Here is a 12,228-nt window from a genome sequence, read left to right as displayed (position 1 = left end):
CACTAGCCTTGCCTATGAGCTGCCCATACCGACGCTGCCAAAAGGGATCACTTTTCGCTGCTCCAGGCACAGGAAAGACTTGCATAAAGAAGATAAGGATGGTTTGCATGGTACGAGCATAGGAAACTATGTAACCATTTTCACACACACCACGTCAAGGATCTCAAAATAATACACCTGCATCCTGATCCACCATCTTTCACCAGCCTCCCTGTCCTCAGCTTTTGAAGTTCCAGCCAGAAAAAGAAACATTTTCCAGAAGAAGCTGGAGGAGCTCAGCTTCAGCACAGAGGTATGAGAACATTTGCCCACCGACTGGAGAAGGACTCCTGACCGGGTTAAATCTGAAGTCATTCCATCTTCAGGCAGTCATTTTGTGCAGTTTGCACTGAGTAGAGCTTGATGGCACAAGCCACTCAATCATCTACTGATTGTCAGGAGCACACAGGCTGCAGGGGGGACGAGTCAACCTTAATTGGCCTTATCGGTGTAAATTAAACCGTACAACACACCCAAGCAAACAGTCAGTTCCTTTGCAGAAGCAGGCATGAGTTATTTTGCTGCAGCTATAAAGGAAACATTGCTGCTAGGACATGCCCCTGGAGTGACTGTGCCGCTCAGCTCTGCCGCTGCATTCCTGGGGTTGTTTAGCATGGACTCAGCTCCAGCCTTTCCACAAGCAAGAAGCCTGAACCCTGAATGCCATCTGCAAGCACAGCCAGACTCCACCTCCTGCATGCCTGCAGGCCACCAGGTGTGGCCAGGAATGGCACAAGCTACACACTAAACACACCTTTGATGTGGAGCTGAAAGCATGTAGCCACGGGGCATGAACAGCACGCCGCCCGCCGCCGTGCTGACTCCCACTGCAGGAATGTGGCTGCAACCACAGGCCAACGAAGGCAAACACACCGCATTCCTCACTAGGCAGCAAAGGAAAACAAGCAGCAAGCCCACACACCCACCTCGCTGACTCCCGCCGCGATCCCTCCACACGCCCCCACGCTACCTGCACCCCCGTTGCTGGATCCCAACAACAGCTCCAGCCCCAAACTCATCTGTGAGACAGTCCAAGTTATCCAAGCAACTTCTTGAGCCACTGGGCAAGAGAAACAAAGCAAGGCAGGAGAGTTCTCAGTTGGGAATGCAAGCCAGAGGGAGGAGAGCTGCCATGACGGCTGGGAAATAGCCACAGTCCAGGACAGGAACAGCTCTGTCTGGTAGCCTGGGACGGGAATTTCCCTGACTCTTCCTATAAGACAAAGGGCAAACATAACACCAAGACTTGTTGAGCTAAGGGAGCAGAGCTGAATAAGAAGCTGACTTTGAGCATCAGGGGTGCTTGGAAGGATCCAGGTATTCCATCCCCAGGAAACCATTCTACCTTAAGTAGCTTTTTTGAGATGCAGGCATTTCCTCATTACCCCAAAATTCTTCTGTAAACCTTGTGTCCACTGCCCACAGACTGATCTGAACTTCACTGTACATTATTCACCCTATACAGCACTGACACCGGGTCACTTCGGTGATCAAAAGAAGAAAAACTCAATGTACAAAAACCCAAGACCTAAGGTAACCTCTTGTCTCAGAATCTCACCACTTTAGAGTTGCAAAGAGAGTCTTATGCTCTAGTCAGAAAACCCCCACTACTTCTCCTTTATGCGCCACTCCTACAAATCCCAAAGCTTTCCAAAGAATTCACAGTTCCCAAATATAAAGCTACTCTGATTGGAAAACGATGATGATGCCTCAGGAGGTGAAACTGTCACCAGAATTCTCAAGTCTGTATTGTGACCCCCCACACACATTCTGAATCTGCACTTACTTTGTGCAATATAACTAAACACTATCCCACTCCTAAAAATTCCAAAAATCCATCACCCAGTGCTAAGGGCCAACTCTGAGACTTAATAGCCAATGCTCTCTTAGCACCAAGCAGGAAAGACAACACTCTCAGGAGCACTGCTGTGAGAAAATTTCCAACTTCAATCCAGCAGTGTCAGAAAATTCAGAGAGCACCAACTAAGGGCTGAAACAATGTAACCTCTGGGGAACCTGAAAGGGGAAAGGCCACTGTAGCCATAAGCTCTAGAAACATGCCTATCCATCTAGCAAGCTGCCACAGCAGGGATGGTTCCTAAGGCTTTGGCCCAGCTGCTCCACACCCCACATGTGCATTTCAAGGTCCTCACCGAGGGGAATTATCTGGTATTAAGTAACAAGAACAGACCAGACAAGGTCCAGTAGACTTTCCCATGCCTGTTAAAATTCAAGGCACCGGGCTATCTATTCACTTCTAAGCCAGCCAAGGTAAGCTGCTGCAGTAGCTCCAGTACTTGGAAGAAACAGGCATGAAAGACCAAATTTACCAATAGATTTATATCCGAAGATATAAATAGAAGCCTGGCAGGATTTACAAAAGCACCCAAACAGATCAGGTGTCTAAATCACTGCATGTGGAAGAAAGGGCTTCTCCCCTTCTAACCACTCCATACCTCTCCAACCCCAACCACCACAAAAAACCCATTTCAGAGAGGACAGAAGCCCCTACTGCTCCACACGTTGCCAAAGGCCATCCCTGTGCAATCCACTTCGATGGTGACGGCACCCAAACTCCCACAAGTCTCAACAGTGCAACCTGCAATGGCTGCAGCTCTCATAGAATGTAGGTCTGCCTGCTTCCCAGAATAGGAGCTGCCTCTTCAGCCTCTCCTCTCCCTTCCCCCACTCCATCTTTACTTTTCATAGACTTAATACTGTTTCAAGGTACCCTCATCCTGCCACTGGTGGGCGGGTGAGTGGGGGAAAGGGGCCCTTTATAATTGTAGTGTTGCAATCTGCCAGCCCAGCCAGGCAGCCTGTTCCCGCCTGCACTGTATTAAATACCTTATAACTGATTACACCCCCATGGGGCATGATTAGGAGTCTTCAGAGAACAAAGTCTACTTTCATAAGAATAAGAACAGACACGTACTGCTAACCTACTACACAGCTGGGCAGGTGAGGAAACAGGGAAGAAAGGAGGGTGTGTGGGGGGAAGAGTTAACAGTAGTGCTAACTCTATTCCGTCCTTCCCTATCCCAGCTAAGTTGAGACTTCCACTGCCCTGAATAGTGGTACCCTTCAGACCTACCCCATAAGGTTCAGGTAATGTAAGCTCATAAACAAACTGATGCCTGTGGAAGTCAGGCAAAGTCCTAACTTGGAGAGGTGAGGCCTTGAGGCAAGCAGAGTGAACTTTGCTCTGGGCGACAGCAATTCTTTCACACCAGTTCCCAGGAAGAGGGAAGGGTGAATTCCAACTGCAGCAACAAAACAAAGAGAAGGAGGGAAGGCTCAAAACATGATCACATCCCCATGCCCCTCTTTAACCTCTGTATACCTCTGGAAAATCTATATAAAGTAACAGCAAAACATCTAATTCAATCTGGAGGTTAACAGTTCCCCAGGTGATTATTTTTTTCTTGTGGGCAGAGAGGAGGCAACAAACAGAAGGAAAGCCCTCTCCATCTGAGATAGGTAACAGGGATCCCCAAACATTCACAGTCCATAAGTATTGCTGCAATAAAGAACCAGCCCAATGGAAACTTAGCCAATCTGACATGAAATGACCCACAGCTCATTAGCAAAGTGCCTTCCAAATCTCAAAATGCCCACACAAAAGGCCACAAATATATTTGCTGCTATCTGGCCTCCATCTCAGCAAAGCACAAAGAATCAGACTGCACAGCCTTCCATCAAAAGCAGTAAGAAAAATGGAGGTAACTCTGAGACTAAAACAAGCCTAGGACAAGCCCTTCCAGCTACTTTCCCCAAACCTACGAGAGGAGAGCAGAACAGAAAGCTCCGGGAAAATGGTCTTATTTGAGATGCCTCTGCAGCAGCTTCAACAAAATAGTAAGAACTCTCCTAACTCTGTTGTTTTAGAAACAAATTACCTGCTTTACCCAGAGATCTCTGGCTTTGCCCTTGGCTCCATGGATGCTCATGATACAGTCTGGAAGCACTTGTGTTCAGCTGATGCCTCTGGAACGGGGCACCTTGCTGACACATTCCACCTGGATTCTCACTCAACCCACCCAAGAAAGGATTTGTTATTGAGAAACCAACCTAGCTGAAAATGATCTACTTATATCTGCTTTACTCAGCAGCTGGTCCTTCAGGCAGCACACAGTAGATCTCTGAACTGTACTGTAGAGCAAAATCTGCCTATTTTTACTACAGAAAGACTTGGAGGCACCAACTGAGTTGAGGCTCTGATGTCCTTGCCACTGATGTAAAGCAGCAACACCTTCAGAGTTACCAAGGGGACTGTGCTCTCAGGGTTTGGATAAAAGGGAGCTTTCACCATAAACACAAGCTAGTCATTAGAAGCTCCAGGAGGTAATTTAAATTATCACAGCCAGCACAAAAATAGATTTATTTGGGGAGTTGAAGTTGCAAAGCTATAATAAATCCTAGTAGCACAGTAAAAGTTCTTATAAAAGCTTAAAATTAGTTGTGAAGCCCCAGATGGCCTTGCATATAATTTGATTCTACTACTGTGGGCTAGCAAAAGGGAAACGGCTCTTTACACTGTGAAAAAGGGACCCAAAAACTCTATCTTCCTTCAGCTCCTAGGAGACAGAAGAGGTAGGCTTACATTTTGAGTCTATATATGTGTAAAATACATACAAATGATAAATATAAAAATAAAATTTAAAAACCACAGTTAATGTCTTGTTCAGTTCCCCACTGCGCTGGGCAGCTATTTGTGACTCCAACTGGAGCACTGCAATCCAAAGCTCCCTCCTGGCTGCTGGACCCTCACAGACACCCTGCACCCACCCCCCACTCCCACAGTAAATTGCCTTCCCCTGCAGAGAAGCACTCCTGCTATTCTGATACCGGCATTCACCACCAGAGAAGGAGACCCTAATTTAGCCCCGCACGGGCCTTCTGCAAACTGCTAATCCCCGACACACACAGCTGTTTTTCAAATGCACGGGCATGAGCAAACCATAAACGATTTATGGCGCGTGGCAGGAAGGCTCCTGGCTCCCTGCGTAGGCGGGGTTTGGAGACAAGATCATGCTTGGACTAATGTTTATATTGCACACTGTCAGTCAGGTAGTAAATCATCTCTGGAGCTGCACAGCAACACAGCTCTCCCCATCCAGCTGAGGCCTCAGTGACATCAAATTCTGTTATGGCCGTTTCAGATACACCTGGGGACCTGTTTGCAAAGGCATCATCTAATCAAGGAAAAATGGATACACTTAAAAAGTAGATCCTACCAAAATGCTGCAGCCCAGCAAAAGTGATTTCAGGAATTGATCCAAATTGGTATGTTTGCCAAAAATGACACACTGTACTAGTCTTAAAAAAAATGGGACTGCGTGCCTAGACAGACATCTACTAACAGACTGTATGGCCAGCAAAATGCAGTTACCTGCAAAAACCCTTTTGAGCAAAGTTTTCACCTCCCAGTAGTCACATGACCACAGCGCAAGCAATGCTTAGAAATTAAATTCTAAAGGCAAGTAAATATATCTGCATACTTTTGTTCATCAGACACTTTCTGCTGAGAAAAATAAGGGCACTTAAAGAAAGGATGTAAACTTGAAGTCCGTTCTCAAGAAAAGTCACTTAACTCTAATTTTAAAAAAATATCCTGTCATTTTCCATTATTTTCTTTTCCCCCATTTGAGAGGAATTTTCACACAATACACTGGGTACTGATCTCACACAGATAAAAGGTAAGGGGGAAGAGTTCTCAATAAGGAAAAATTATAAATAAAAATGCACAAGAAAAACAGTAAAATTATCTGCAATCACTTTTCAGTTACGTGAGATACATCAGATTTCAAGTCATCTCCCTGGAATATTTTTAACCCTTCTGTCTGGCAGCTGAAGAGTCCTCACTAATGGACAGCAAAGCTGAAGGAAGAAATCTGATTTAGGAGACAGAGCAGCACAGCATCTTTCAAAACTTCAGAGAGCTTGTGCAGCAAGACATATGCAGGTCTAAAACCACTTACTCTGAGTAGCACATGCTATAACAATAGTTAAAAAACTTATAGCAACAATGATTATCTAATTATTATCTCGGGAAAATAACTTGCAGAAAAAAATGCCACGAAGTAAAGCTCACCTAAGGCTTTTTATGAACCTGTGTGTAATTCCTCAATAGTTAGAGAAACCAGCTCATCTGTCCCTTTTGATTACAGATCCATTTGTGCATGACTGTTACATTAATGCAGGTGGACAACTGAGACTTTAAATACAAGACCAAGAATATCCAGTTATGACTCCCACAACATTGCCAAAGCCAGCTTTATCACAGAGCCAAAACACAAAAATAGAACTCAACTGAACACAGAGCGGTGACTGTGGGGCTTCCAGTTCTGAATTTGCTGATTCTCAGAAATCAAAAATTTAAAGCAGTTCTCTCTTGCCACCAGCAGCTGGCCAGATTCTCTGTGTCTAAAAACCAGTCCAACTTTACTTTCCAATCCTGACCCATTTCACTTTCTTAGCAACACAAAACCTTTGTGAAAGTCAGTAACCCTTTACTCACAGCTGTTAGGCCTGCCACAAAAGGGTTAAGTGTTGCCCTAAAGCACACAGTTGTTTTCAGAAAAGATCATAGGGAGGGTATCCACTGAGGGATCTTGAGGTTTGCATGACTTGCTCCTAGCTCTGAAAAGCCACACACACACTCTTTCTTTCAGGAGTTCCCCTTGCATTCAGGCAAATATTACAAAATTACACCTTTTTATACACAGGCTATATGAATCAAACTGAATTTATACCTACTTGACCAAGCAGCACTGATGATTCTCCTGTTCCTCTACAGACTGGACATGAGCAGAGGACACAGGGTGTGTCTTCATGGACATTACTACATTGAGGCTCATGCTACAACTAACAAGAATTCACCTGAACAGCCTTAAAGCCCTGCCTTTCAGCCACCTTCCAGACTAAAGTCCACTACAAGACTGCAGCGTGGAGAGGCCAAACTCCACACATTCTTTTCCCTCTTACGAGCAAAGGCAAGAAGCACAAAGCACTTTGCCCGAGCACTCAACATGAAGAGACAATAGCTACATGTCTCCACATTTGACAGTAAGACAGTCTTCATCTATGGACTGATTGCACTATCGTTCCAAGGGTCCTGCTCTTTGGCAGCTTAAAATCCTCAACCACCAGGCCTAAACAGAGAAGCTGGAGTGCTTTGTGAGTTTTTTGTTTGGTTGGTGGGTTTTGGCTTCTTTTTCCCCCTAATGCAATTATCACAAAAGGCAAGGTCAGTGGACAAAACAACACAGCAAATAAGTGTGATTCAGTACCTTGTCCCCGACACAGGCCAAGACATTAAGGTGGTTTAGTAGATGGAGTGAGAAGCCTCAGCAAGAAATTATGCAACACACTGCCCTTTCCTCAAACCTTTACCTGTTAAGAGATTGGGCTGTGTCTGAAACAAGTTCTTTAGCTCAAGCAAGTCTGAACATTCCCACTCATAAGTGCTTGATCTTTTCTGAATCCCGCTCAGCTCTCAGCCTGAGTGCTATTATGTGGTAGTGAATTTCCACAGATTAGACATCATGTGAAAACACTTTAAAATGATTATTCAATTTGATGCCTATCAGTTTCACTGAATTGCATTTCACCTCAACTGAAGAACACATTCCAGCTCCTTCACCTCTGCACAGCAGTTTTCCTCAAGCTTGGCACCCAGCACTGTTGAAAAGCAGAGGAAAACTGAGCCCACCCAAGTGATGCTTATTCGGCATTCCAACCATTGCAATGCTATTCTCACACTCCTACACGGCCTTCCACGCCATTTCCTTCCTAAGCACAGCTCCCAGGAGGACACCCCAGAGGAGGCCTCATGTCATTCCAAATATGAAATAGCTTGCATTTGGCCCTCTCTGTGCATATTAACAATAAAACCATACATGAACTTCATGACAAGGAAGAGAACAGTTTCCGAATCTTGAACAAAGGAGCAAAAAAGAGAAAATATTAATTTAAGTAAAAAAGATTCAGTTAGACTAGGTGTAACTTGTGAGCAAAACAAGCAAACAGTTCCTAGGAAAGCAAAAATGGTGAGGTCTGAGAGTACTCACTTGCCTTAAACAAGGCAGGGCCTGACTTGCATTCCATACCGATTTTACCATGCTACAGAATAGACGGGACAGGGGATAGCATGGGGGTCTGCTTCATTCTGAAGTCATGGCTTGAAATATCTTTTTCATCTCTCCTCCACCAAGCTTTACTAAAGCATTCAACACCACAGTATCCAAGAGCCTATACACTTATAGATTCATCCTCAAATCCTCACTAAGATGGGCATTAATCATATCTCACAACCAGGGAATGAAGAGCGAGAAACAGTAACAACTTGAACACACTCACACAACAAGTATGTGGCAGAAATTAGGTGTCCTTCAGAGCACAGCTCATCCTTCCCCTCCAACCAGCTGGAAAGATATTTCAATTTAAAAAGTAACACTCTTCCTACTACAGTTACAGATCCAGCCAAACTATATCTAAGGAAAAGCCCTCAGGTAGAGGAACTAGCCGGGAAACAGGATGGAAGGTTTTATGCCCTAAGGCATTAGCCATTTGCAGAGATTACACACAGAGTTCCTTTGCAGTCCTGCGTAAAATGAATTTCAGAGAGGATCATATTTACCCAGGAACTAGTGATTTAAAGTACACATAAATGCAAATAAGCACTCAATCTTCACAAAGCTCAGGGTGTCATACAAAAAGGAGTTATCTCCCCAACCAAAGCCTTCAAGCAAGGAAATGAATATACCCACCTCCAGGACCTTAAATTTACTATCAAACCCCTAACCAAGTCTATCAGTTGAGAAAATCTGCTCTATTAAGACAATTCCAGATCCTGTCAAAAGAGCAGAGATAAGTCGAAAAGGTGTCAAGCCAGATCCTCATTCTTTAGTGTAAGAATCCAACCCTCAATCTGTATCACATGCAGGTTCATTTGAGACCCTTACATGTTGTATTTCTCCCAGCAACATGAAAGACAGAGCACTATTAGCCACCACTACATTACTGTTGTCAGTCTGTGCTGTAGAAGCAAAGCCCTTGATAACATATGCACACCATGGTTATTTCATCAGGATCAAACCTCCAGAACTACTTCTTGGGATGACACTGTGATATAGTGACAAATGGAAATCTTGGAGCCTAATTTTCAGTGGATCCTCCATAAAACATAGCAGATGTTTTGACAGGTTAGGGAGCTCACCTTCACAAAAATCATCAGCCTCCAGGATTCACAAGCACCAAATCCACTTCAAAAAACTGCCAAAAATACAGCTGCCTGTTATTTTGCTACTGTTCAAACAGTTTTCTTCAGATTTTTAAAAGCACTTTATATGCCTCACGAGCTGCTGCAAACCCTTTCTCCAAGCCAGCTCTGGTGTCGTTCAGGCCAGCACACTGACCAAAAGTTATTCATTCCATCTGACTTGATTTGTTCTGCTCTGGGACAGAAAGCAGGCAGACTTGCAAAGGACTACACCTCTTTCAAGGCTATAGCCTATTTCCCCTACATGCTACACCACAGGATTGTATTAAGAGTGGATGGCAGAGATAAGAATTCAGGGTTTGTTGGCTGCAAAGCAAGTGACTTAACAGCAGCCAAAAAACAACTTGAAACAGACTGGAAAAGCACACAAGGTCATCTTTAGTTCAGAAGGCTGGTTTGAAGAGGAAACAGGTCTTGGCATGTAACTCCTCCTGACCCAATGCCTTGTTAATATTAAAGATTAAGATAGCCATGGGCTGCACTTTGGAACTCCACTGGCCCTGCTAAAATGCATTCCCATGATTTCAAGAGCTCTGAGTGCCTGGGAAGGAATGAAAAGCCAAAAACACCTGATACCACAGCTAAGACCTGACAGCTTAAATGCTGATTTAACACCTGGAAGCTAAATCACACTGCATGCCAAGCACTGCTGAGATGTGTGTGCTTTTTGTAGTGATTCACTAGAAGGCAAAGGAAAGAAAAAGGAGTTGTATTAAAAGTGACTTGACAAGTAATTGAAAGGCATGAGCAAAAGAAGTGCTGCTGAGTACCAACAACTGCACCTCTAACCTGGATGTCAGCAGTGAGTCTGGGAGAGGACACAAAGGCCAGCAGTACACCTGCATCACCCAGCAGGGAAACATTTAAAACATGGGTGGATAAAACAATGTGGTGAAAGAAATAACCTGACAGAACAGAGGGTGACTAGAACCACTTAACTTTGACATCACAATTATTGCAAAAGCAGGTTCATCAGGGAGGATTTCATTTGGATTATGTCTGAGCAGACCTCCTGTGGATTATAGAGGGAGCACAGCTACTTCAGCACTCACAGAGCAGAATTCAGACTGCTTCTCCAAATGGCATGTAAAGAGCACTGGCTTACAACTTTCATTGAACTTTTCTTCCCAGGAACTCTTACTGAATTCCTCAGGGTCACTCCCATTTCACTGACACCCCTGCCTTTCAATTCTGTCAATGCTGGCCTACTATAATGAAGAGACCACCACAGAGAGGGACAGTTTTTCAGGTAAGTGGTTCACAGATTCTCAAAAAATTCCAGCAGTGGGACCAAAAGAACACAGTCTGACTCTGCATCAGTTCATTCCTGGCTTTCTTACCTGCTGTCTGATGCTTCAGTAAGGATTCACTGCTTCATCTCATGTAGGCCCTTTATTCCAGCTCCTTCTCTGAATCTGTAAGAGATGCATACCTCTGAAAAGCTTTCACTGGCACAGAACTATGTACATGTGAGGGATGATTCTGCTCAGTGGACAACATCCACCTGGCATCTCTCCGATCTGGGTCATTCTCAGCCTTGCCAGACTTGCACATCATTTGCACACCCTGATGCCTGCCAATGAAACCTCCTGCCCATCTAAAAATCTGTGTATTAGCACTCAGTCTTTTACTCTGCTCCATGCAGTATGCTCAAGCTCAGAGCCAGATGCAGGTCAGGATTTACCGTTCACCTGTTCCCAGAGGTTCCTCACTAGTTCTACAGTGGGAATCAACCCTTGCACTAGAGAGAATGTCCAGGCTAGTAGAGAATTTCCCACTAATCCCTGCTGACCCCGACACCAGAGAAGTGATGATTCTTCCCTTCCAACCCTGCCTCTGCCACTTATACTCTGGTTCTTCCAACACACGTGCTGGCCCAGACTTGTTCCACTTCGCAGCTCCTACTCCAGCACTGCTCCCTGCACAGATAGTGCCTTCTCATCCTTCACACCCCTTAACTCTCCATCACCCAGACACGGCTACATCCTGCGTGTTCCAGGTTCTGCTGCCCCTTCCACGCCTGTGCTGCTCCCCAACACCGGTCTGCCCCCGGGAAGGAGAGCTCCGTAATGCCCTGCTGGCGGAAGCAGTGGTACTAACACCCTTCCCCACACGGACCGTCCCTTCCCCGGGGCCGAGGCAGTGGCCCCAATGCCCTCCCTCACCCGGCCCCGGCCCCGGCCCCACGGGGCTGACCCCGCGATCCGCCCACGCTGCGACCCGCCGGAACCTGCAGTCCCCAGGGCACTGCACGATTCCCCGCCACACACGTGGGCAGGAAGGGTCCCCCACGCTCGCGGGGCTCCGCCCGAAGCCCGCCCGGGAAGGCCGGAGAGGCGCAGGGAGCCCCACCCGGGGCTCGGTACCCAGACGGTCGCATTCCCCGCTACCCGCCCCCGGAGCCCCAGCCCGGCTCTGACCCGGTCGGGCTCGGCTCCACCGGGGGTCCCAGTGACTTTACGACCGGTTCGGCACCGCCTCGGGCCCGCCCCAAACTTTGCCCCTGCCCGGCCCCGGCCCCGCTCTCTCGCCTCAGGCCGCCATTTTGCTGCGGGGCACGCCGGGTAATCCGGCGGAATCCCCACGCAGCGGCGCGGCTGCGTCATCGGGCGGCACGCGCGGGGGGCGGGGCCGGAGCGGGGCAGGGCGCGCGCAGGGCGGTCCCGGCGGCGCGAGGGGCGGAGCGAGCGGGGCCGCGCGCCTGGGCCGGGAACCGGGGTCGGCTCCGGCACCGCACACGGACACGGGTTCCAGTGCCGGGATCCGCCCATGACCCCGCACACGGACCCGGGTTCCAGTGCCGGGATCCGCCCGTGACCCCGCACACGGACACGGGTTCCACTGCTGGGATCGGCCCGTGACCCCACACACGGACACGGGTTGCAGTGCCGGGATCGGCTCCTGCA

At 47.0% G+C, this 12,228-nt stretch overlaps 1 protein-coding gene across 3 annotated transcripts in view; it reads right to left on the bottom strand.

Moving 5' to 3' along the window:
- Positions 1 to 11,877, bottom strand: part of TJAP1 (tight junction associated protein 1) — a 41,099-nt gene extending 29,222 nt beyond the window's left edge. For 2 of the 3 annotated variants that reach the window (XM_071576019.1, XM_071576034.1), the window contains exons 1-2: positions 11,743 to 11,877; positions 10,663 to 10,737 (exon numbers count right to left, since the gene is read on the bottom strand). The gene's annotated coding sequence lies outside the window, so the exon portion shown is untranslated. Of the gene's footprint in view, positions 1 to 10,662; positions 11,719 to 11,742 lie in introns of those variants that run through there. The other variant, XM_071576025.1, reaches the window with a different exon arrangement.
- Between the last annotated feature and the right edge of the window lie 351 nt (positions 11,878 to 12,228).

The sequence above is a fragment of the Pithys albifrons genome, chromosome 2, assembly GCF_047495875.1.
Source record: "Pithys albifrons albifrons isolate INPA30051 chromosome 2, PitAlb_v1, whole genome shotgun sequence".
NCBI lineage: Eukaryota > Metazoa > Chordata > Aves > Passeriformes > Thamnophilidae > Pithys > Pithys albifrons.
The sequence above is the reverse complement of the archived record's forward strand: the minus strand, read 5'-3'. Positions and strand labels throughout refer to the sequence as shown.